A 24,835-nucleotide genomic window follows, 5' to 3' on the forward strand; every position below is an offset into this window, starting at 1 on the left:
AAATAAATAAATAAATAAATAAATAAATAAATAAATAAATAAATAAATAAATAAATAAATAAATAAATAAATAAATAAATAAATAAATAAATAAATAAATAAATAAATAAATAAATAAATAAATAAATAAATAAATAAATAAATAAATAAATAAATAAATAAATAAATAAATAAATAAATAAATAAATAAAAACCAGAAAGTGATGCTCTTCCGGTTGCTACGCCTAATGAAATCATCAGGGAAAGCTGTTATAGGCACGCTTGTATTTTTCTACATTTTGTAAACCATTCTTTCCCTGCCGACCACCCAGCGATAGGCCGGCACTGCCGTAGAGGGAGTCACAGGAAAGCAATCCCGCTGTAGACCACGGGAGCCCCGACGGTGGAGGAGGGCTGTGCCCACTCACCCGGCGGCTTCTCCACGCTCCCTTTGGGTGGGACCTGGGCGAGTGGTGCCTGCAGTCCTTGGTGAATCTACTGTGTGTGGACAAAGGGCCATGTTGCAGCAGCAGCCAGCAACCGGAAGTGATGGCGTTTGCTAAGTGCAGGAACAGCATTTGAAAAGTAAGAAACATGAACAACAACCAAAAATAAATAAATAAATAAATAAATAAATAAATGCTCACTTTCAGAAAAGCCACTTAGCCGAAGGCATGGCTCTGAGAGAAACTGGCATTTCCGGGCTGATTGCATTAGTAACTAGCTGTTGAGAAATATCTCTTTCCTTGTCTCTCCTTCATGGTGAAAAATGTAAAACCAAGGAATAAGTTTTTTTCACTTTTGTTCAATCTTAATTGTCAGGTCTAGGCATAAAAATCGATAGTGTCAGGAAAGCTAGGCGAACAGAAAGGGTTGAGAAATGCAGTCGTCAGGGTCTAAGCAGAGCCTCCGGCAAGGACACCGTATGTCAGTAAGGCTCTTAATATCACCCTAGGAAAGCTACTGTTAGCTCAGGCCTGCAATTTTCACTCTATATTGAGTATCCAAATCACAGAGTTCCCAAGAGTCATGAGGGCCACACAGGTGTGACCATGTCATTGCAACACTGGCGCGGGGAGTGGTGGAGCGCGGGTTAGAGACACCAGCCATATAATGACGTAGGAGGCCTATGCCAGACAGAAACTCAAATGATAGGGTCAAGAGTGAGAAAACAGGCTGTCGAATAACAAGTCTTCAAAGGAGCATTGCAGATCTCCTTGTATTTAGGATGGTTCTGTTCCCATGGGATAACTCTATGGCAATAGCTCTCTCTCCAGACTTTAAGGCATTGACTCATTGGCTGGATCTGATCCATAAATATGTTTTCAGTTGTAAAGAGTTTAAAATGTTTGTTATTATTTTAAAATTGGGAGATACCACCTAAAACAAGAATTTTCGTTTTCTCTTCAAAAATTAAAAGAGCTGGGTTCAACCTAGTGGTTAACAGAGCTGGCTCCCACATAGCTGACTGCTGGCCAAATGTCTGGTCTCCCACTGGGCACATGTGTGTGCATATCCCAAATCCCACAGGACAGAGAGATAGACAAGAGGGGATTGCAACACTGACCAAGCCACACTGGTGGTGCTTTTCACCTCCCTCTCTTTTGCTTCTCTGTCTCTCTTGGGTAAGATGCATGCCCTCTGCCAATTAAAAAAAAGTGCAAGATCTGGCCATAGAGAGCTTCAGTCCCGTGTGGCACATCCTGCCTAGCTGATACTGCGTAAGTAAGAACGGTGCGTGTAGGTCACACCACTGGCCTTCTCTCTCCCAGCCGGCTTCACTCACCCATAGTTCTCCCTGCGCCCTCAGAGACAGTGGAGTTTGGAACTGTTTGTGACCCTTGCTTGAGGGTATTCTTTCTTCCCATTTTTCTTCTTAATGAAATACCTAAAAATTATTTCAAGAAACTGGGAATCCCGCTTGTTCCAAAACTGAGAATCCAACAGTATTCTCTTCTATAGTATAAAACGTGTTTGAGGGCCAGCCAGGGGCGTGGTGGTTAAAGAGGCTGGATCTCACCTGGCCAGCTGCATGGTTTGAGTCCTGGATCTGGCAGCTTGAGAAACATACCAGGTCCATGTGTCCATAAAAAGATATTTTTCTTGTGTGCTTTCAAAATTTTTTCATTTTAATTTATAAGAAGTGAATAACGATGGGTCTTGGCATGGGTGAATTTGATTTTGTTCCACTTTGGGTTCATTCTTCTTTTCTTTTTTTCTTTTTGTTTTTTTGTTGTTGTTTATTTTTGCCATAAAGCACGTGCACTTACAGGACAGGCTGAGGAGAGAGACAGAGAGAGAACAAGCAAGAAGGCTCAGCAGTCTGGCCAACAGGATAGAGAGACGGGGCAGAAGGAATCGCAGTGTGACCAGTCTGCAAGGGGGTGATTTCTCACGTTCCCTCTTTCTCTCTGGCAAGTGCACACCTCCCTGTGACAAAAATCAGGAAAAAAACGCTCTAAAAACACAATATATTTATTAGTACACGGTTGCAAAGGAATCTTCCTGGGACCAGCAGATGATGTAATGGTTATGTTGCTGGACTACCATGTAGTCGACTGCAGTTCAAGTCCCAGACCTGGTGGCTTAAAATGAGCTGGGTGTGTGTGCGTGTGTGCCCAAAATCCTGAGAGAAGAATGAAGGAGAAGGGATTGCAGCATGGCCATCCGCCCCCAGGGGGTGATTTCTCACTTTTTGTCTCTCTGTCTCTGGTAAGGGCATGCGTCCTATAGCAAAGATCTCTCTGTTAAAAAAAAGAAATCTTCTATCAAGGGGGTGGTACAAAAAGAAAAAAAAAATCAAGCAGCTGATGTTTAGAACAACCACAGGAGCAGTAGTAGAGGAAAAAAAAAAATAGGAAGACACCAACCAATACAAAATGTACTTTGTAGGACCAGCAGGGGGCATTGTGACTAAGGCACTGGACTGTCCCATGACTGACCCTGGCTGGCTTCTGGAACTGGAGAGTTGAAAATCATGCTTGGTGTATGTGTGTACATGCTCAAAACCCCAGGGGGAGAATGGAGGAGAAGGGATTGCGGCATGGCCATCCTCCCTGGTGGGGCAACGTCTCATTTTCTTTCTCACTGTCTCTCTGTCTCTCTCTGGTAAGCACATGCACCCTACGGCAAAAACCTAAAAATAAAAAAAATGTGAACTTTTTTTTTTTTTGAGAGGTTTTTGCTAAAGGGCACGTGCGCTCGCCAGACAGACAGAGAGAAACAGAGAGACAGAAAACGAAAAATCACCCCCCAGGGGGATGGCCACGCCGCAATCCCTTCTCCACCATTCTCCTCTCGGGATCTTGGGCACGCACGCACACGTGCCCGGCGTGAGTTTTAAGCCACCTGGTCCGGGATGTGAACCATGGTCAACTACATGGGAGTCCAGCAACATAGCCATTACACTAACTGCTGGTCCTCCAAAAATGTGAACTTTTTGAAGGCATTGCTATAATATTTAATTGTCAATTGATATTATAAGAAGCACTCTTTTAGTTACGGCAACAGACCTTAGATCTTGCTGTACCGTCAATTCATTCCCCAGATGAGGAATGTTAGATATTCCATACAATCATTCTGAAGAAAGAGTCCATCATAAAGAACACAAACAAGCTGTTAACCATCTAGACTGTTGTCGGAGTTTCAAGATTTGGCCTGAAACACTTCTCAAGGGAACTGTACTTCCCTGTGGGTGTGACAGAAACTACTGCACTTTCTTTCCACCACGCTGACCATTTTGTGAAGAAGTACCTAAAATTAGTCTGAACTAAAAATGTGTAACAACAGTACAGTCATTTTTTCGCAACCCAGAGTTTCTGTACCTATCAAGAGTCTAAAATGTATGTATTAGGGACCAGCAGTTAGTGTAATGGCTATGTTGCTGGACTCCCATGTAGTTGACCGCGGTTCAAGTTCCGGACCCGGTGGTTCAAACTCATGCCGGGTGCGTGTGCGTGCGTGCCCAAGATCCCAAGAGGAGAATGGAGGAGAAGGGATTGCGGTGTGGCCATCCCCCTGGAGGTGATTTCTCGCTTTCTGTCTCTCTATCTGTCTGGCGAGTGCATGCACCCTATAGCAAAAACCTCTCCAAAAAAAAAAAAAGAAAGAAAAAATAAAATAAAATAAAATGTATGTATTACAATTAAAAAAAAAAGAGGGAAATCCCCAATACTCAAGTTTTAGTATCATAATTAAAAAAGAATTGGGACCAGCAGATGGTGTAACGGTTACGTTGCTAGACTCCAACATAGTTGACTACAGTTCGAGTCCCAGAGCCAATGGGTTAAATTCGGGCCTGGCACGTGCATGTGTGTGCCCAAGATCCTGAGAGGAGAATGGAGAATGGAGGGAGGAGAAGGGATTATGGCATGGCCATCTCCCAAGGAGGGATAATTTCTTACTTTCTGTCTGTCTCTCTCTGTCTTTCCAGCAAGCACATTCACCCTAGAGCAAAAATCTCTCTTTAAAAAATAAATAAATAAAATTAGAATCACAAACAGATGTGTGTGTTGACAAGTGCTATTACGGACAGGCTTGTACAGAGTTCCCACTCTTCCCTCTCCTGTGTTCCAGCCACAGAGTGCTCGCTGGGTGTGACGCTTCGGGCACGGATTTCCAAGCCACGGGGCACAATCTCAGAAGCGAAGTCACTGGGCTAGTGTGTCCAGGTGGGCGCCAACACAGTGAAGAACACAGCTGCCCTTGAAGGGAGCTGCTTGGCCAGGACAGACTGGCACAGAGAACGCGGGTCTTGCCGGATCCTGGAGGGCCTTTTTACCGCTTACCCGACAACAGTCCACAGTGGCCTTAGCTCCAGCCACTCCAGGAGACTCGGCCTCCCGGAGCCTGGCTAACCCTGAAGCTGGTCGCCATCACCGTTCATGGGACATGAGCGCCTTTGTTAATCACGCACACCCCACCCCCGCTGTTTCTGAGGATGGGCCCAGGGAAGGAAGTCCAAAAAGAGCCCGTAGGCGGTGTGCGATGTGCTGCTGAGCCAGGCCCTGTCGGTCTACACTTTTGCAGTTGACTGTGCAAATCTCACTGCAGGAGTTTACATTTTCCTAGATGCATTTTATCTTGCTTAATTTTTAGCACATCATGATCCTTTAAAACATATTTTACTTCCAGATACTAAGAATTAATATTAATTTTTTAAAGTCTAATAATGACATTTTCATTTTTCACAATAAAAGTTTGAAATTAGAAAAATGATTGTCAGAGAGCAAATATACTGGCCAGAGAGAGAGAGAGAGAGAGAGAGAGAGAAAGAGATTGAAAGTAGCTCTTGGGCCAGCAGGTGGCGTAGTGTTTTAGGTTCTAGACTCCCACATGACCATCCACAGTTCAAGTCCCAGATCTGGCAGCTTGCTTTCTCTCTTTCTTTCTCTCTGATCAAATTTTTTAAATTAATTAATTAATTCAATTAAAAATAAATAATTCTTTAAAAAAGAAGAAGAAGAAAGTACCTCTCAATGGGGTCAGGTCACGTTGCAGTCCTTTTCCCTCCATTTTCCAGTCCCTCAAGATGTTGGACATCCATGCGCACATGTCTGCCTTGTGTTTTGAACCACCAAGGCCAAGACTTAAACCTCAGCCATCCCTGTGGGATCCAGCTTTCTATCACAGCACTTAACTGCTATGCTACCAGGCCAGCCCATAAATGACATTTTTAACAGTAATTTTTATTGAGGTAATTGTAAATCTAAATGCAGTAGAAAGAACTTAAATGAAGATCCTTTGTACACATGTTCAAGGGTAACATTTTGCAAGCCTATAATATTTCAACGAAAATATTAATATTGATATAATCAAAGAACCCTCAGTTCTCCTTGTACTCCTACGCATGTGTGCCTGTGTGTACTTGTGGGTGTGTTTGTGTGTATTAAGCGCTGTACAATTTTACCACTTGTGTGAGTATCCACTACCACCCTCAGGGTACTTATCAGTTCCAACACAGAAAAGTCCCTTTTTTGTCTTTCGATAACCACATCCGCCACCATCCCACTGCTCTCCCTGCAAATCCCAATCCTTTCCTACTGGAAACCACAGAACCATGCTTCATTTCTAAAATGCCTATTGCCATTTAAATGAGAGTGCACAGCATGTAACCTTTTAGGATTGGCTTTTTGCTTCACTCAGCATAACTCCCAAGAGAGTCACCCAAGTTTTTACATGCATTAATAAAAAAGCAATTCACTGCTTTTAAGTGCTAGGTAGTATTCCATGGTCTCTGTGTATCATCATTGGACCTGAATGACCTTTTGAATGGTTACAGTTTGGCTATTACAAATAAAACTACTGTGAACATTCTTGTACCAAAACAAGAAAGAAAAAAAAGTCTTTTGAGCTGGTTCTTGAAAGGTGAATAGGAGCCAGGGAAGGAGGAGAGACATTTCTAACCAAGAAAGCAGCCCATGTAAAGACATGCGGCTAGCAGGTAGCATGGTAGTGAAAGCCCTGGATCCCACATGGCTGACTCCACAGTTTGAGTCTCAGACGTGAAGGCTAGAAAAACATGCTAGGTGCATGTGCATGTGTGCCCAAAATCCAGAGAGGAGAATGGAGGAGAAGGGACTGCGGCACAGCCATTCCCCTGAGAGATGATTTTTCACTTTGACTCTCTCCATCTCTCTCTCTCCCCTCAGCAAGTGCACCTGCCCAATGGTACAAATCTAAAAAAAAAAAAAAGAAAGAAAAAGAAAAAGTCTGGAGACCTAAAGCGTGACATGCTTCCAATTTGTGAGACTCGGTTTGTGGCAGTAGAGCAGATGCGTGGCGTGCATGGGTTTGCCAGAAGGCTTGAGCACATGTGTGCATGCACAGAGAGTATTTATTTTGTAAATGAAATTCAATAATTCTTTTAAAAAGAATTTTAACAGTAAGAGAAAATACTGAGCACACTGGTAGATGACAAGGAAGCTCTGGTGACTGTGAGGGGGTATCATTCAGTGTGAGCAGACAGGACTGGGTTTGCATATACAGGTGGCCACAGTTAGCTGAGGACCTGTGTGTGTGTGTACGGGTGTATAAATGGAGGTGTAAGGAGTGTGTATTGGCAGGTGTGAGTGATACGTGTGTATAGAGGGGAGTGACTGACATGGTGGCTAGGTGTGAGTGAGCGGGTGTCAGTGTGTAGGTGAGCGTGTGGGGATGAGTGTGAGTGGATGGGTTGTGAGATGTGGGTGAGATGAGGGAGGGAAAAGCTGAATAACTGATATAAATAACTGGGAGAATAAGCTGGAAATAAATCATAAAAAGCCTCATAGCTAATCTCAGGAATTTTTCTCTTTTTAAAAATATTTTTTTTTTTTTTTTGCTACAGGGTGGTACGCTCACCAGAGACAGAAAGTGAGAAATCACTCCTCAGAGGGGCTGGGTTTCAAGCTACCGGGTCCAGGACTCGAACCCTGGTCAACTCCATGAGAATCCAGCGACACAACCATTAAGCCATCTGCTGGTCCCAGGAATTTTTATTTCTGAGAACTAGGGAGTCATTACACAGATTTTTCTCAGAACATACTTTATGTAAGATTGAAAAAAGAGCCCCCGTGTGATCTGGGAAACTTCAACAGGCAAAAGACGAGACAAAGGAAGTTCTTCAGCTTCGTAAAAGAATGTATTTCAGCGTTTCCACTAAAAGCAAACTGCTACCGGGAAAAAGATTGCTCTGATTTACAAAAACGTGATTTGTACCAAGCTTCCTGAGACGATGAACACCAGATAAAGCCAGACCTGTGCTTATGTCCCTTCCAATACTGGAATTTTGTTTCAACGCTGGTTCAAACAGTTACCTCCACGCCCCATCTTCTGTGAGCAGTAGCTGACACACGTCTAAATATTTGTGTTAAAAATCCTGACAGATGCTTCTGGGCTAGCAAGCCAGCTCCTGCTGTAGAATTTCTCTCCATGTAGGCAGAGCTTTCAGGATGAAATCATTTCTCCCCACAGCTTCTTCCCTTTGGGTTCCAAACCAGTTTCCCTTTCTGTGTGATACGGATTCGGTTTACTCATATCTTAACTTCAATTAAACCATCACATCTAGGGAACAAAAATCCAAGGTGAAGTAAGTCGTGAAATACATCAGTCAGGTCTAATTTGCTAAGTAAAAGGAGAAAAATATATAGCGAAGAGTCAGGGAACTACTTTTCTTGTCTCCACTCCAAAGTTCCAGGTGTGTTTTACACACCCCTCCTGAAAACTCAGACCTGGACTTGAACTCTAGCTCCAAACCGTCTGGCAGCTGTGGAAGCTCGAGTGTGATTCGTAACCTAGGTGTGTTCAGTTGTATTACGTGTGTAGTGATATGATAATACTAACTCACAGGGTTCTCGTGCAGATGAAGAGAGGGGCCGTATGGCGGCACAGCAGCGAAACACAATGCTCTGGAAGGCGATTCCACATGGGAAGGTTCCCTGTTCAATTCTGCAGACTTCTGTGAGTGCGCTGGGCACATGTGCACCTGAGAGCTGAGGCTGGCGGTGGATTTCAGGGTCCAGACAGTGATGGAGGCACTTTCTTATTGAAGGAATAAGTAAATAAACTTTTAAAAAGAGCTGAGGCCAGCAGGTGGCATGGTGGTTAAGGCACTGGACTCCCACATGGTTGACGGCAGTTCGAGTCCCAGACCTGGTGGCTTACTTTCTCACTTTCCCTCTCTCTCTCTCTCTTTCACTGTCCTTTTCTGATGAGCACATACGCCCTGTAGAAAATTAAAAATAAGAATAATAATAAATAAAATTTAATAAATAATTCTTATAAAAAAATTACAAAGTAAGAGAAAATACTTAGCACCCTGGTAGGTGATAAGGAAGCTATCGTGACTGTTATCAGATGGCTTTAAAATCTGTTTCCTCTGATATTTTCCCACAAATAATCCCCAGGGATGAAAAGTATAAGTAGGAGAGAAATGATAGATTGTTGAAATTATTTTCTCTTTTAGTAAAATATCCTGAGGACTTTGTTTTCATTCTTTAGCTAACTGAAATCACAATTTACTTAGCTTTAATTAAAATATGTCCCCACCTATGGTCCTGAAGAGAAATCTTGAAAAGTTATAAGCAGTATAAGTACATGTTCTAAAATTACCCAGTCAATATGAAATATTAAACCCTACCATTGGCTGTGCACACAGCCTGGTGCAGAAATGTGCCCCTCTGCTGAGGTGCCCTAGACGGTCATGTTCAGTTTGCATGCCCGCTGGAGCTGACTGGCACAGAGCTGGGCTCTGACAGAGGGCTGGCTCACAGAACCAGACTGCGGACAGGCTTTTTTCTGCACCCCTCTTAGGAAGGGAAACAGGGTGAGGCCTCTAGCTCTGCTCAGACGTTTTTGTTTTGTTTTGTTTTTTTTTAAGAATTATTTATTTTATTTTATTTACTATTATTTTTTAAAGTTGCCATAGGACACATAAGCTTACCGGAGAGAGAAAGAAAAAGAGAGAGAGAGCAAGTGAGAAAGTCAGCCACCGGACGTGGTACTGAAACCTCTGTCGACCATGTGTGAGGTCAGTGCCTTGCCACCTCGCCACCTGCTGACCCCATGCTCAGACTTCTGAAACAATTCAGGAAGGAGACCTGGAGGAGGCTGGGGCTGAAAAATCACTGGGTGTACTAGCTAATTATTAACACTCCACCGGGTAGAATTAAACCCAAGTGCTATTGTGAACAGCTGTGAAACGTGAGCTCTTAACAATGTTGCCCTCTGGGCCAGAGAAGGATCTGTTCAGCCTGGCCAGGAGTCCCTCTAGAACAGGCAGCCCCTGTGTCTGTGCCTCCTGAGACCGGGCTGGGGAGTCCCCTCGTTCCCGTGCCATGAAATGCTGCAGTAATTCACGTGCTGGAGGACCTTTGAGTCAGGTAAGAAGGGCCTTCCTGGAACCAGATTTATGTAATAATTAATTCAGCCCAAGATGTCGCTCTGGTAGCAGAGCCCAGAGCAGATCTTTTGGGACATAATTTTCGAGTTCTCATGACTACTTCATTCATTAGCTATTTCCAGACGATCCAACTCTCCCACCCACGACTTGGGCTAATTGCTACGATGTGTTATGTCGGCTTGTATCTGTGAGGATGGTGTGTCCCTGCCCATAAGTCCCTGCCAATAAAGAAAAGTGCACTCCAGCCAGGTGAAGAACTGGAAGCATACCTCTGCAAAGCGCTTGCTGTCTGTAGGTCATCAGGAACTGAGCAGTTCCAGCGCCCCGGTAGCGGTGCTGGCCTTTCACTCGTGGCTGCAAGTACTGGGTTTCTACTACATGACTTAAATCATATCATTCTAGCAGCCAGCAGGTGGCGAGGTGGTCAGGGCACTGGACTTCCTCAGAACTGACGATGGTTCGTGGCCTGCCTTCTTTCTTTTCCCTCTCTCTCTTTCTCTGGTGAGCACACGTGCCCTATAACAAATTAAATAGTAATACATTAATTAAATTATTACATCATTCTATTGTCTTAATGAGGAGAGAATTAGCCAGTCCCAGGATCCCCAATCCTGGGATCTAATAGAGCCCTTCACTTCTGTGGGTTCTCTATGATGGTTTATGTTTAGTCCAGTCCCAGGTTGCTGTGGCTTGATTGCACCCCTCCAAATCTCATGCTGAAATGTAATACCATGGTCATGGTTTTATTTATTTATTTATTTATTTATTTTGCTATAGGGCGCATGTGCTCACCAGAAAGACAGAGAGAGACAGAAAGCGAGAAATCAAAAAAGCCGCAATCCCTCCCCCTCCATTCTCCTCTCAGGATCTTGGGCATGCATGCACACGCGTCCGGTGTGAATTTATGCCACCATGTCCAGAGCTCGAACTGCGATTGACTACATGGGAGTCCAACGATATAGCCATTACGCTAACTACTGGTCCCCATTGTGATGGTTTTAAGAGGAAGGACATTGGGACCAGCAGGTGGTGTGCTGGTTAAGACTTTGGACTCCCACATGGCCGACAGAAGTTCAAGTCCCAGACCTGGTAGCTTGCTTTCTCACTCCCCCGCCCCCTCTCTCTCAATCTGTCTCTCTCTGGTGAGCGTGCGTGCCCTATAGCAAATTTTAAAAAATAATAATAATAAATAAAATTAAATAATTCTTTTAAAAAGGAAGGACTTTTTAACTTTCTTATTTTAATTATTTAATTTATTTTATTTATTATTTTGTAAGTCTCTCACCAGAGAGAGAGACCCACATACAGAGAGAGAAAGTGAGAAAGCACGTCACCAGGTCTGGGATTCTAACTGCCAACAGCCATGTGGGAGTCCAACGCTTTAACCACCATGTCACCTGCTGGCCTTGAGGAAAAACCTCTAAGAGATATTAGGCCAGGAGAGCCCTGCCCTCGTGAATACATTAATGCCATTAAGGAGCAGGTAGTTTCCTGGAAGCTGGCTCCTGATGAGGGAGGGAGTTTGCTGGATTTTCTTACTATCACTCACACACTCACTTGCCCTTCCACCTTCCGCCATGACATGATACAGGATAAACCCTCCAAAGATGCTGGCGCCGTGCTACTGCGCTTCCCAGCCTCGGAACCAACAGCTAAACAAAGTTCTGTTATTTATAAATTGCCAAGTCTGTGGAATTCTGTGATAGCCACGGAAAACGGACTAAGACACGGGTGAACTTTTCAGAGAATTCCATCACCTTCGTTCATGGGACACCCCCACAGGGACCACCTGTACCCTCCTCCTCTCGTCCTTTACCTCTCCTGACCATTCATGCCTGGAAGCTCTGTCTCAGAAAGCTGCTTCACTGACACAGGGCAAATGCTCCTGGCCTGCCTGAAGAGATTTTCCCTTCTCTGTCTTGAGAAAAAAAAAATTAGGGTTTCCCATCCTGGATTCCAGGATGGAAAGTGCAGATGAGATGTTCTTAGCCAAGTCCCCATTTGCTTTCAGTTGGCTGTGACGATTTTTCAGTGTTTTACTTTTGTTCAATGACTCTTGTTTCTTCCTAGTCATCTTCTTTAGCTTTAAGGCCTTTTTTTTTTTTAAAAAAGAGGTTTTTGCTATAGGGCGCGTGCGCTCGCCAGACAGACAGAGAGAGACAGAGAGACAGAAAGCGAGAAATCACCCCCTAGGGGGGACGGCCACGCCGCAATCCCTTCTCCTCTCGGGATCTTGGGCACGCACGCACACGTGCCCGGCGTGAATCTTAAGCCACCGGGTCTGGGACACAAACTGCGGTCTACCACATGGGAGTCCAGCGACACAGCCATTACGCTAACTGCTGGTCTCGCTTTAAGGCCTTTTTGTAAGAATTATTTTATCTAACTTTATTTATTTTTATTCATTTATTTTAATTTGACCAGATAGGACAGAGATAAAGAGAGAGAAAGTGAGAAAGCAAGCTGCCATGTCCAGGACTCAAACCACAGTTGGTCACATGGGATTCCAGTGCCCCCTTTCACCATGCCACCTACCATCCCCTTTAGTTTTAAGTTTTAAGCTTGTTTTTATTTACTTTTTTTATACTTCTATGTTTCCAGTTTTTCTCATTTTCAAATACCAGAATCTTATCATTCTAAAATTACACAGAAAAACACATAGGATGGTTTACACTGTATCTTCAGACATTATGGAATCAATATTTCAAAGAGTAGACATTTAGGATCTGTCCCGGCTATAAATATATGGAAGAATGACAATTTTAGGGCACAGATTTTGATCTGTTTTAGTCATTAAAACGTTCCAGTTACAAAATTGACAGTGAAATGAATCCTGTTTCATTAAAGATTATAAAATTGTTAATAAATTACAATCATATCCATTTTATTTAGTCAAGAGGTGATTCCACTTAAGTAATTTTAGCTAAAACTTCATTTCTATGCTACTTATCAATATGCTTCTCCTGGGAGTCTCCATTGAAAACTTTATTTGAAAACTTTTTAATCACCCATAAATGCCCCAAGAGTTAAAATGATTAAACTCTGCTTGACATGGTGTTTTGTATAGGAAATAGGCTAACGGCAAGAGGAAAATGTGGTTTTAATTTTTGTGGATTGTAACATCATGTGTTTCATATATAAGATGGTTCACTTGCAACTGAACAGATAAAGCAATACAATGTTTACTTTATTTTAATATTACATAATCATTCAGCATTTCGAGAGGAAATGCCATGAATTGATTCAAGTAATGTAAATATTAACTGTTGATTACACATTTATCATTTTTAAATGAACCATAATGTAAATAGTCTTTTATAAAAGAAATGAATATATTTATATCCTTTCAATTAATATACGTAAACTCAAAGGGACTTCAATAAATTCGTGGAAAATGAAATTAGATTGGTCGGGTGCAAAAAAGTTTTGAAACTGGGCCTACAGATAGTGTAGAGGTTAAAGTGCTGGATCCCACATGGTCAACACTGCAGTTCAAGTCTCGGACCCAGCAGGTGCCTGCATGTCCAGAAATCTGAGAAGAGAGTAGAGGAGAAGGGATTGTGTCATGGCCATCCCCCCTGTGAGGTGCTTTCTCACTTTCCCTCTCTTTCTCTCTCTGTCTCTCTCTGATGAGTGCACGTACCTTATAGCAAAACAAAAGTCTGAAATTCATGCATAGTATTTCCACAATACATATTTCCATGAACTTTTGAAGCCCCCCAGTATACATACTGTACCTGCATGAGTGTGTGTGTGTGTGTGTGTGTGCATGTGTGTTTCGATCCTTTCAATTACTATGTGTACTTAGCAGCAGCTGTACCTCTCCTAGGCACATTTATGGTCACCTCGCTGAGCACTCTGCCCCACACACAAATGCACACAGACACACTCTTACACATCCCTCGCTGTCCGTGCTTTCTGGGTGAAGGGACTGTACTGATACTTGTTGTCACAATCTTCATTTAGCAATTCATTCATGCTAGGCCGCCAGCCCATCAACACTTACATGGTCGTGCCGCGCCGCCTCGTAACTAGGTCCGACGGTACTAATAGGGAATACTGCTGTCTGAGAATCTAACTGAAAACTGACTTCTAGGTCTTTTTTCCAATTGCTTATTCCTCCTATCTCCAGCCTTTACCACCTCTCATTTTGTTGTCATTCCACAGTAATTATACTGAAATAACCTTTTGACTATACCTTTTAACTGGTTGAAGTCACACTGGTGGTGAGGCCCGGCTGGGAGGATAATGAGGGGGTTTTCCTTTGCTCCAGCTCTCCCACTAGATTCTCGGTCTTACTGTGGGCGTGCATGGGAGTCATGGGACCAGGAAGGAGAGAGCGAGGGAAAAGATACGAGATACTGACAGACACTAAAGTTAGCCTGCTTTTATTCCCCGTGACTGCCCATTAATAACTTGATAAAAAAGAAAACATCTACTTCTCCTCTAGTCATCATCAGATACTTTCCTTCTGCTCCTTTGTTTGTTCCTTTTTGCTTTTTCATCTTGGTGCATCTCCTTTTCTGTATCTTTCACTCCTGTCTCCATTCTGCCCATATTGGCAACCTCTTGTGATATGATACTAATTTATATAGAAACATGTCCACAGCCAGCACTGACGTGGCCGGTTACTCCTTCCCGTGTGTTGGCTGCACTCATAGGTCTGCTGCCAGGCAGGGGACTGGGTGTGCCTCACGGTCTGTGTGCTGCTTTGGCCGTGTAGATGAACAACCCCTTACACGTTGCCTTCTCTAATCCATCTTCGTCAGAGCTATCACACTCAAGTCCTAAAATTACAACTCAAAGCTTCAATCTCCCCCAGCCAAACACTCCATGGTTGTCCCACTACTCTGAAAATAGAACCCAACCTCTTAGCCTTGAAGGACCTCTGTAACCAGGCACCTTCTCAAGTCTCTCCCTAGGCCTCCTTTCACTCTCCTCTTTTCTGCCTCACCCATGGTCACCTCGCAGTTCCTCAGACAAGCCAGCTCTCTCTCACTCAGGGTTAGGTTGGAGGAGAACCTGGAAAGGAACTTGATACATGCTGTTCCCATTGCCTAGAATCTTCTCCCAGTCCTTTACTTGACTTTCAGGTTTCTCTTTAAATACTATCAGCTCAAAGAGGCCTTTTCTGAGTAGTCTGTCAGGTCGTTTTTCTCATTCTTCCTCAAGCACACATACTTGCACACATGGATGAGTGCATACACATACACATGCATACGTGTATTGTTGCTACCCCCATCATCACAGTTATGGTGGTAACACCACTGTTTCCTTCACAGCACTTTCAACGTATGTTTCTGTTTTGCGTTTTTCTTTCCACGTGTGATATTTGTCTCCTCACTGGGATGTAAACTCTAAGGCATCAGAATCTTGTTTGCTGTCCACACAGTTATGTCACCAGCACTTGACCCCGTGTAGGCATGTCGTCGGGCCTTGCACACTACACTGGACGTTGAATGAGCTGGATGAGATCAGCTTGGTCTAATATTAGATCATTTTTAAAGAAGAATTATTTAATTTAATTTATTATTTTTATTATCATTTTAATTTCACCAGAGAGAGAGGGAAAGTGAGAAAGCAAGCTGCCAGGTTTTGGACTCAAACCATGGTCAGCCATGTGGGAGTCCAGCACCTTCATCACCACACTACCCACAGCTCCTCTGATATTAGATTTTTAATCAAAAACTGAGGCCGTTGTTTAAATAGAGGAATGACAGCATAAAAGGACTTTTGAAAAGGAAGGTTTATCAGGCAGTTCGGTGGTATTTTCTTGAGCATTTAAGTCTTGTTTATCCCTCTATGTAATGCTAACTCAAGGAATTCGTGTTATAATGGTCTTAGAGCTTTGTAAAATGGGACTCCACTGAATCCTGAGAAACGATACTCCAGTCAGAGATCATGCACTGGACCAACCACTGTACCTCCTGGTAGGTAGATGATCAGGCAACAAGCAACCAGATTAGACGGGCTGGAGCGCCCCCAGAGGACAGGGCTGGACGGCACACCGAAAGTGGCTGCCTGACCAGCTAGTCTCCCACTAGGGGCGCTACGAAACTGTGTAGAAAACCAAAAGTGAACCGAGGGTTTGGCTCTCTTGACCGAACTTAGTCACACAATGCTCCTTTGACCACACACATTCCGAGTGTTGCTGACTTTCAACCCTTTGGTTCTCTTTGGAAGTTATCTCTTCTGAAGAGAGCACTCACGTACCAGGTTCTCAGAGGAAGATTGGTTCAGGCCACAGGTCTTTAAACATCAATGGATGACTTTTGGAAGGCCTGGCATGGATGAATTGCTAAATGAAGATTATGACAATGCTTTGCATTCATAGGCATGCCTTGAATATTAGAACAAGAGCTGACAGACTATGGCTCATGGATCCAATCTGGTCAGCCATCCACAGTGGCTTGAAAAACACACCAGGCACATATGTGTGTGTGCCCCAAATCTCGTGAGGTGAATGAAGAAGGGACCATGGCATGGCCACCTTCGCTGGGGGATGATTTCTTTCTCCCAACCCTGTTCCTCTCTGGTGAGCACCTGTACCCTATATAAGATTAAAAAAAAAAAATTACTGGGTACACACAACGATATGGATCTCTCTAAAAAATACGATGTTTGTCGTGCTCCATGAAGACCTCTTCAGAGATATTGCAATGGAGAGCTCATCAGCCCTCTATGTCCCTTGCAGAATTCAGTGGTTTAGGGGGTCACTAAGCAGTGTACTTCTCTTTACTTCCACCTACCCAACCTCAGGCCATAATTTGCTCACGATTCCTTATATCACCTTCCCCTGCCTATGGGAGCTCCAGCTTTGGTCTGGCACCCATTTCTCACAGACTTCATGGACTTTGGGGGCTCTGTTCAACCCCAAGAACAGGATCAGACATGCGGGGTCTTGAGACTACCATCCCTCTTGTTATTGATGAGTCAAGATGACAAGGTTTCTCCAGTCGATTCATGGAATTCCCTGGGCCATGGGAATCAGGGTCAATTAGACTCTAGAAGACATTTGAACAGAGCTTCTGGGCAAGAAATAGCCTCTTTCTACAGAGTGGCCACTAGAAGAAAGAGCCTTTTTCCCCCTCTCTCTGGACATTGTGGTGTGCAAATGTGAAGTCAGAAACTATGGGAGTAACATGTGCCCTCAGGAAAGCTGCACAGATGTGGGAGCAGCCTGCCCAGCGGCAGAGAAACAGAGGTAGAACCAGTAGGTCAGAGTGACACCCAAGTCTGCCTCTCTGTGCTTCATGTTTATATTTGATCAATTTCCTGTTGTCTAAGCAGTCAAAAAAGTATAATGCTGATCTTTTGGCCATGTAAGTAGCATGTTGGTTTCCTGAGACTAAGGGACCAGCAGTGAAGAGAAGGTATCGGTGAAGAGTACAAGCCTTTGGCAGTAAGATGAATACATGCTGGAGGCCTCTCGTATTTCCTGGTGACTGTAACTAACACCTGAGATAGTAGATCCCAAGTGTTCTTACCACACTCGTAAAATAGTAAGTGTGTGAGGTGATGGGTATGTTAATTAGCTTGACTGAAGTCATCGTTTTGTAATGTACAAATAGATCAAAGCATCTCAGCCCAGCCATGGTGGTACCAATGGTAGGGCACCACTGAGTGACACTGGAGCCATATGGGAAGGCCTGGGTTTCAGATTGCAGGTCGACCTGACCTTGTTGGATAGAAGTTGGGGGTGAGGATTGCAACATGGCAAGACCTCGTCAGGGGTACAATCTCTCGCTTCCTCTCATTAAGTAAATAAATAGGAGCCATCAGGGGGCATGGTGGTCAAGGTGTTGGACTCCCACCTGGCCAACCATGGTTTGAGTCCCAGACCTGGCAGCTTACTTTCTCACTTTTCCTCTCTCTTGTTCTCTTTCTGTCTCTGGTAAGTACTCATGCCCTGTAGCAAAGGGGAAAATAATAATAATAATAAATAATTATAAACAAATAAACTTGAAAATCTCATTGTATCCCCTAAATATACTAAATGTTTGTCAATCACACCTCAATAAAGCTGGAAGAAAATCAAAATAAAACAGAGGGAGTTAAAAAAAAAAAAAACTGTGCAAAAGTGTTTTTAACCACCTTTAGTTTTAGAAGTCCCAAGCTGAGAAGAAACAATGATCAATAGAACAGGAAAACAAATATGAAATCATCAGATAGTGCAATTAGGCTCACTTATAAAAGGAACTGAACTCTTGAATTACAAAGTAACATGGGACAATTTTAAAGACATTCTGTTGAGACAAAGTCAGATACAAGAATCTATATGGCACGATTCTATTCATAAAAAGCCCATGAATGGCCAAATTATTCTTTGGTGATAGGATCGGAATGACGGTTCCCCATGGGAGGAAGAGGTGTTGGAAAGGGTAGAAGGGTACTTTGGGAGGTGACAGACGTGTTTTGTGTCCTCGTGAAGTGAAGGTTACGTGGCTATGCACATTCATTAACTCATTGATTTTAGAAAGTTAAAGGACTTAAGACTGATTACATTTTCTTCTTATAGACCTTACCTCAATGAACTTAAAATATACAAACAAACAAAAACTAGCCAGATCAACTGAGAAACTATTGCTTTTATTCCCCTCTTTTCTTTTATGGATAATCTGGGAAATAACATCTAATCCCCAAATAATGTTTAAAAGATACTTTATCTACTTTTTTTGAAGAAAATATCTTAAAAACGGTGCTCTTAAATAGAACTTAATTATCTTTTAATCATTAGAATATTTCATCTGTAATTTATCCTCCATTGCCAACATCATCTAATAAACTTAAATAATTTTTAATCATTTACTTAGTAGTAGTTAAGGTTTTTTACTTAAAGGAAAGATTTACTACATACTGGTGAGAAGGAAGTGAAAGAAATCAAGAATGTCTAAGATAAGCAGTTATTATTAGTTTTTTAAAAAACTGTTTGAGATTAAGGAGCTACCAGGCAACAGAGAAGGAACAAACCTTCCAAGAGCCTTACCTTGTCACGGTTTTTCTTTACCTTTCTAGTTTAGCTTCTACCATGGTGTGCTGAGCCCCTCTGTGTAGGACTGGAGCTGGGGCGATAGCAGAATGGCTGAGAACTCCGAGATTCGCATCCCCTCTGGTGGAGTCTGGAGGCTGTATTACATGTGAGGTTGCTGTCCCAGGAACCCCAGTCTTTGTCTCAAGGACGACGTATCCTGGCAACCTGTCAACAAAAGGGACAGGGCTGAGTTCTCTAGCAACCAACGGGAAAAATTCAAAACATGGGGCAAAAGAACTCAGAAACTAACAGCAAAGGAGAGATGGACCTGAGCTCTTTTTGAACTTGACTCCAGAACAAAACTAATGAACTGAGTATTCAATAAAGAGAAGCAGATGAGTTCAAGTCTCAAGGCTGTTCTTGTCGTGTGATCAGGATGGAAACACGATTTTTGTAAGGAAGGAAAAGGAACATTTCCTGGTCACCTTACACATTTTCTTTTCCAGAACCTTTAAATTGTGTTATCTATGCAGAAGAGCTTGGTCTCTTCCAAACAAAAAGATACTTATGATGGCTTTTGAGGGATAGTGTATGCTTTCATCTAAAATATGAGGAACATAAGATTAAAAAGTTATGATCAGTTTATTTTTCTATTGGCTCAACCGAAAATCATGACATATTTTTTCTATGTCATAATGTATCATGACTTGGGGCCAGCAGTTAGCGTAATGCCTATGTCGCTGGACTCCTACGTAGTCGACTGCGGTTTGAGTCTCGGACCCGGTGGTTTAAACTCACACCGGGCGCGTGTGCGTGCGTGCCCAAGATCCCAAGAGGAGAACGGAGGAGAAGAGATTGCGGCGTGGCCATCCCCCCCTGGGGGGTGATTTCTCACTTTCTGTGTCTCTGTCTCTCTCTGTCTGTCTGGCGAGCGCACATGCCCTATAGCAAAAACCTCTCCAAAAAAAATTTAAAAATAAATAAAATAAAATAATGTATCATGACTTTTCCAATGACCCAATAATATGTCCTGAAAAAAAGAAGGCATTTTTCTTTATCCAAGGTCAACATTTTAAATTATATACAAAATAATAATAAAACAAAAACCTTCCTATTTAGGGGCTAGCAAGTGGCATGGTGGTTGAGGCACTGGACTCCCACATGGCTGCCCGTGGTTCAAATCCTGGACCTGGTGTCTTGCTTTCTCACTTTCCCTCTCTCTCTGTCTCTGTCTGGTGAGCACAAAATAATAATAATGAATAAAATTAAATAAATAATTCTTTCTAAAACAACTTCCTATTTAAAATTCTCAGATATTAAGGTAATAGTGGTAAAATCTCCCAATGAGATATTCTGCAAGCATTAAATCTTGTGTGGTAAAACTATATATTATCCTGAAGAAAATGTCACAATTTATTGCTAAATGAAAAAGAGAAACCACAGGGGCCCGCAGGTGGCATAGTGGTTAAGGTACAGAATCCCCACATTGCCAACCATGGTTCAAATCCTCCAACTGGTGACTTGAAACTCACACCAGTGCATGTGCATCCACACCCAAAATCCCAGGAGGAGAAGGGATTGTGGTATGACTATCCCTTCCGGGGAGTGATTTCTTACCTTCCCTCTCTCTGTCTCTCTCTGGTGAATGCATGTGTCTTATAGCAAAAATCTTTTTAAAAAAGAATTCTTTTTATTTAACTTCATTTATTTATTTATTTTAATTTGACAAGAGAGGGACAGAGAGAGAGAGAAAGAGAGAGGGAAAGTGAGAAAACTCCAGGTCTGGGACTCAAACCGTGGTTGACCATGTGAAAATCCAGCGTCCTTGGGTCCAGCAGTTAGTGTAATGGCTATGTCGCTGGACTCCCATGAAGTCAACCGCGGTTTGTGTCCCAGACCCGGTGGCTTAAAACTCACATTGGGCGCATGTGCATGTATGCCCAAGATCCCGAGAGGAGAATGGAGGAGAGGGGATTACGGCATGACCATGCACCATGTGGGGTACTTTCTCAGTTTCTCTATCTCTGTGATCGCACACACCCTCTGGAATTTTTTTTTAAATTTAGTTCCTCTAGATAATCCAGCATCTTTACCCACCATACCACCTACCAGCCCCCCATAGCAAAAATCTTTTAAGAAAAAAAAAGAGAGCGAAACTAAGTGGTGTAATATTATTAACCTTCTTGTGTGTGTGTGTGTGTGTGTGTGTGTGTGTGTGTGTGCATGTGTGTATGAGTTTCTGGCAGATTAGCAGATGCTTAACGAACTCTAAGGACATATATCCCAATGTTAATGGTGGTTAGCAGTGAGGTTAAGGAACATTTTATTGAATGTTCCTTAGAGTTAAGGGTTAGTAAAAACAAAACAAACAAAAACAACTATAAACTCTAATATTCCAAAACACTGCCCCTCACGTTCAAATCATTGAATTGAGGAATGCAGATCATTCACAGGACTGTCCATGCTGTCGAAGCGAATTCAGATCACCCAGGTGATGGACGTAACACGCCCTAGTGCTCTGAAGATAAAGCAGTAGACCTCTCGATTATACTAGCATATAGAATATCCCTAACTGGGTGCTTTTCTCTTACGTGCTAAAACGACCTAAGAGCTGTCATGATGCCATTGCCTAAATACTGAGATGGGTCCAGAAAACTCTCATATTTGTCTTTTTACTGTTGTGTGGGTCTTACATTCATATATTTTTCATTTTGAAAACTGCTTGCTTTCTTTACTGGTCCTGTTATGATCTAAATGAGATATTTTCCTAGAGAAATTGCCCAATAAGTAAACTAACACCATCCAAACGCACACACAATGCTCTGTCTGGTGACCAGCTATTTGGGCCAAATGGCAGAAGAATAGACAGGAAATGCTGGCCTCGGGCAGAAGGACAGCCCTGGGGAAAATATCGCGAGAACACTAAAATAGGGCAAAGAGTTCTTTATCCGAACTGGAACGACTACTGCAGGGCGGCCCAAGAACAACAGAGGCTTCCAGCAGTTGTGGCTAACGGTGCTTTCACGGCCTCTTCCCTGGTGCAGCTGCGAGCTGCCAGCTGCTTTTCCGCATTCGTCAGAACTGCTTCTGAAACTGGCTGGAGAGGAGCTTTTGTTTTTTCCCAAATCCTGGACTCATTTTAAATTCATGGGTTTATACTTTCAGCCTACATTGACCCTCTTGGTTGTTCAAATTTATTTCATCTTGCCAAAAGAGACCTTCCGAGGTTCTCTCTCTCTGTGTCTCATTCTCTGTCTTCTTCTAAAGGGACCTTTAGCAGCTCTTTATATTAAAAAAAAAAAAAAAAGCCAGCTCAGACGGCCTCTTGGACATCAAATAGCTCTTACAACACGTATCGTTTTGATGATTTGAGTGTAAATGAAGCGGAAACATATGGATCCTATTCCCCATAAATCATACGTGGTCCTAAGAAATCAAGGGGGGACGTGCTCTGCCCGACGTATTCTGTTTGGTTGAACCCGAAACATCTGACGAAAATTGGAGGCTGATGAATCCAAGATATTTACCCATCCCTATTTATAACACCGGGAGGAAAAAGTCCTTGATTCATGGCAACAGCTAAACCACTCACATCTGTTGAGTGGGCAGCCAATGACCAGCCTGAGCCCCAAGATAACCGTGTCCCTTCTGCTCAAGCTCCAGACACTCAACTCAACCTCAGATCAAAGACACGGAAGGTCTTGCTTGAACAGAGCTGGTTCGTTTGCTATTGCTTCTCTCACCTAAAACAATGGCCAGTTATTTGAAATGATGCCATATCCAGTCATGTTTGTGTCGCTGTGGAATGATGCAGTCTCCACCAATAATCCCGGTCTGACCCCAGGTGGCAGCAGCCATGCCACAGGGAGTTCTGGCTTATTTTCCCTTCATAAAACCACAGCTGTTGTGCCTGCACAAACCCCCGAGCTTTTCATTAAAGGCATAAATCGTGGTGACTTTTATGGGACAAGAGGAATGCTTCTCCTTGCTGGTCTCTCTGGCCATCCTCATATCTCTTCATTGATACAGAGCCCAAATCTTACTGCAAACTTTTGATGATCCTTTCAAGGTTATTCAAACTCGGCGGGGGCTATGTTCTCTATACACGTATTTAGTTTGTTTTGTTTGATTTGTGGTGTTTGTTTGTTTGTTTGTGTTCATGGCAGTAGCAGGAACCCAAACAGGATGTTTGCGAAGTCTGACAAATGGGACCCACTCGGCACCTATTCTTATCGTCCCAGGTACTGTTTGCTTCACCCACTCAGAAACAGCAGTTAGCGTAATGGCTATGTCGCTGGACTCCCACGTAGTCGACCGCGGTTCGTGTCCCGGACCCGGTGACTTAAAACTCACGCCGGGCGCGTGTGCGTGCGTGCCCAAGATCCCGAGAGGAGAATGGAGGAGAAGGGATTGCGGCGTGACCATCCCCCCTGGGGGGTGATTTCTAGCTTTCTGTCTCTATGTCTCTCTCTGTCTGTCTGGCGAGCGCACGCGCCCTACAGTGAAAATCTCTCCAAAAAAAAAAAAAGAAAGAAACAGAGATTGCCGGTCACCTGACATCCACCACACTGAATGCTTCAACAACCCTCCAAGATTAGGCATTAGTATATTGGTATTCTTTTTTTTTTTTTTTTTTGGTAGAAAAGAAGATTTAATAGGAAAGAAGGAAAGTACACCCACAAGGCTCTTGGGTGGGCAGATTGCCAGGGGTAGCAACCACCAGACATTAGTATTCTTACTTGGCAGATGAGGAAACTAAGATTCAAGGCATGATGCAACTTGCCCCTGACAGCAGTCTGACCCACAGAAAGTCTGGAGTACCTTCCTGATGCCCAGCGACTTTCCTTCCACAGCCTCTGCAAGAGCTTGCCAGACTGCCACACAGAACCGTTGCACCTCAAAAGAGTCATTTGTCAAACGCGCCTTTGATCACAAGAACAGCCTATACATTAAAGTGAGTTGTATATGCTACATTGAATTTGAAAATGTCTAGGTTTAAAACTGTGCGTAAAGTGTCCTGTGGTGGATCAGAAAGCATGTGGGAAAGGGATACATTTAAATACTAATTTTTGAAATTTATTACTGGGGACCAACATGTGCCATGGTAGTTAGAGTGTTGGATTCCTACATGGTCGACCATGGTTCAAGTCCCAGACCTGGCAACTTGAAACTCATGCCAGGTGCATGTGCTTACGTGCTCAAAATCCTGAGAGGAGAGTGGAGGAGGAAGAAGGACTGTGGTGTGGCCATCTCCCCGGGGGAGTGACTTTTCACTTTCTATCTCTCTGTCTCTCTAGCAAGTACATGTTTCTTCATGCTATATAGCAAAAATCTCTCAAAAAATAAACGCCAAAAACTTAGTATATTCGATGCATCAGGTTCTGCCCAACAGCTTGTATAGCCCCAAGGGTGCCTTACCTTAGTGCAATGTATCTGGCCTTGTTTTTGATTATTTCCCCCATCCTCATCAAGATGTCTTTATTTTTTTATTTCCCAATCCTCTCGCCCCAACCGTGAAGTTCTAATGCCTCAGGTATACCTTACATTGTTTATATACTGAGCCCCATGGTGGGCCACAAACCAATGTGACACCTAAGACTGCATCAGCCCCGTGGGGATGGCAGGTGGTGTGGTGGTTAAGGTCACTGGACTCCCACACAACCAATCACAGTTCAAGTCCCAAATCTGGCCACTTGCTTTCCCACTCTCTCTTACTCTTTATCTCTCACACTCTGTTCTTCTCTGGGAAAATTTAAATAAATAAATAAAAGTTAAATAAAATTATTCCAAAAAAAATAAAAATAAAGACTGCATCAGTACCCAAAACCAATATCCACTGCTTCCACAGGGAGTGCGAGCAGAGGGACATCTGTCCGGAGGCCTGACGACGTTGGTCTCAGATGGTCTCATGATCCAAGCTGATGTACAGAAAACGTGGCCCAGAGGTCCCAGCAACCATGGCAACCCTTCCTGAATTGCCAAACAAAAAGAAAGTGCAGCAACTT

At 43.2% G+C, this 24,835-nt stretch overlaps 1 protein-coding gene across 1 annotated transcript in view; it reads right to left on the minus strand.

Moving 5' to 3' along the window:
• Positions 1-19,127, minus strand: part of ZNF474 (zinc finger protein 474) — a 31,074-nt gene extending 11,947 nt beyond the window's left edge. Inside the window, exons 1-3 of the mRNA XM_027767857.1 lie at positions 18,846-19,127; positions 627-734; positions 408-538 (exon numbers count right to left, since the gene is read on the minus strand). The gene's annotated coding sequence lies outside the window, so the exon portion shown is untranslated. The remainder of the gene's footprint in view (positions 1-407; positions 539-626; positions 735-18,845) is intronic.
• Between the last annotated feature and the right edge of the window lie 5,708 nt (positions 19,128-24,835).

Source organism: Tupaia chinensis, unplaced genomic scaffold (assembly GCF_000334495.1).
Source record: "Tupaia chinensis unplaced genomic scaffold, TupChi_1.0 Scaffold144806_1, whole genome shotgun sequence".
NCBI classification, from domain to species: Eukaryota; Metazoa; Chordata; class Mammalia; order Scandentia; family Tupaiidae; genus Tupaia; species Tupaia belangeri.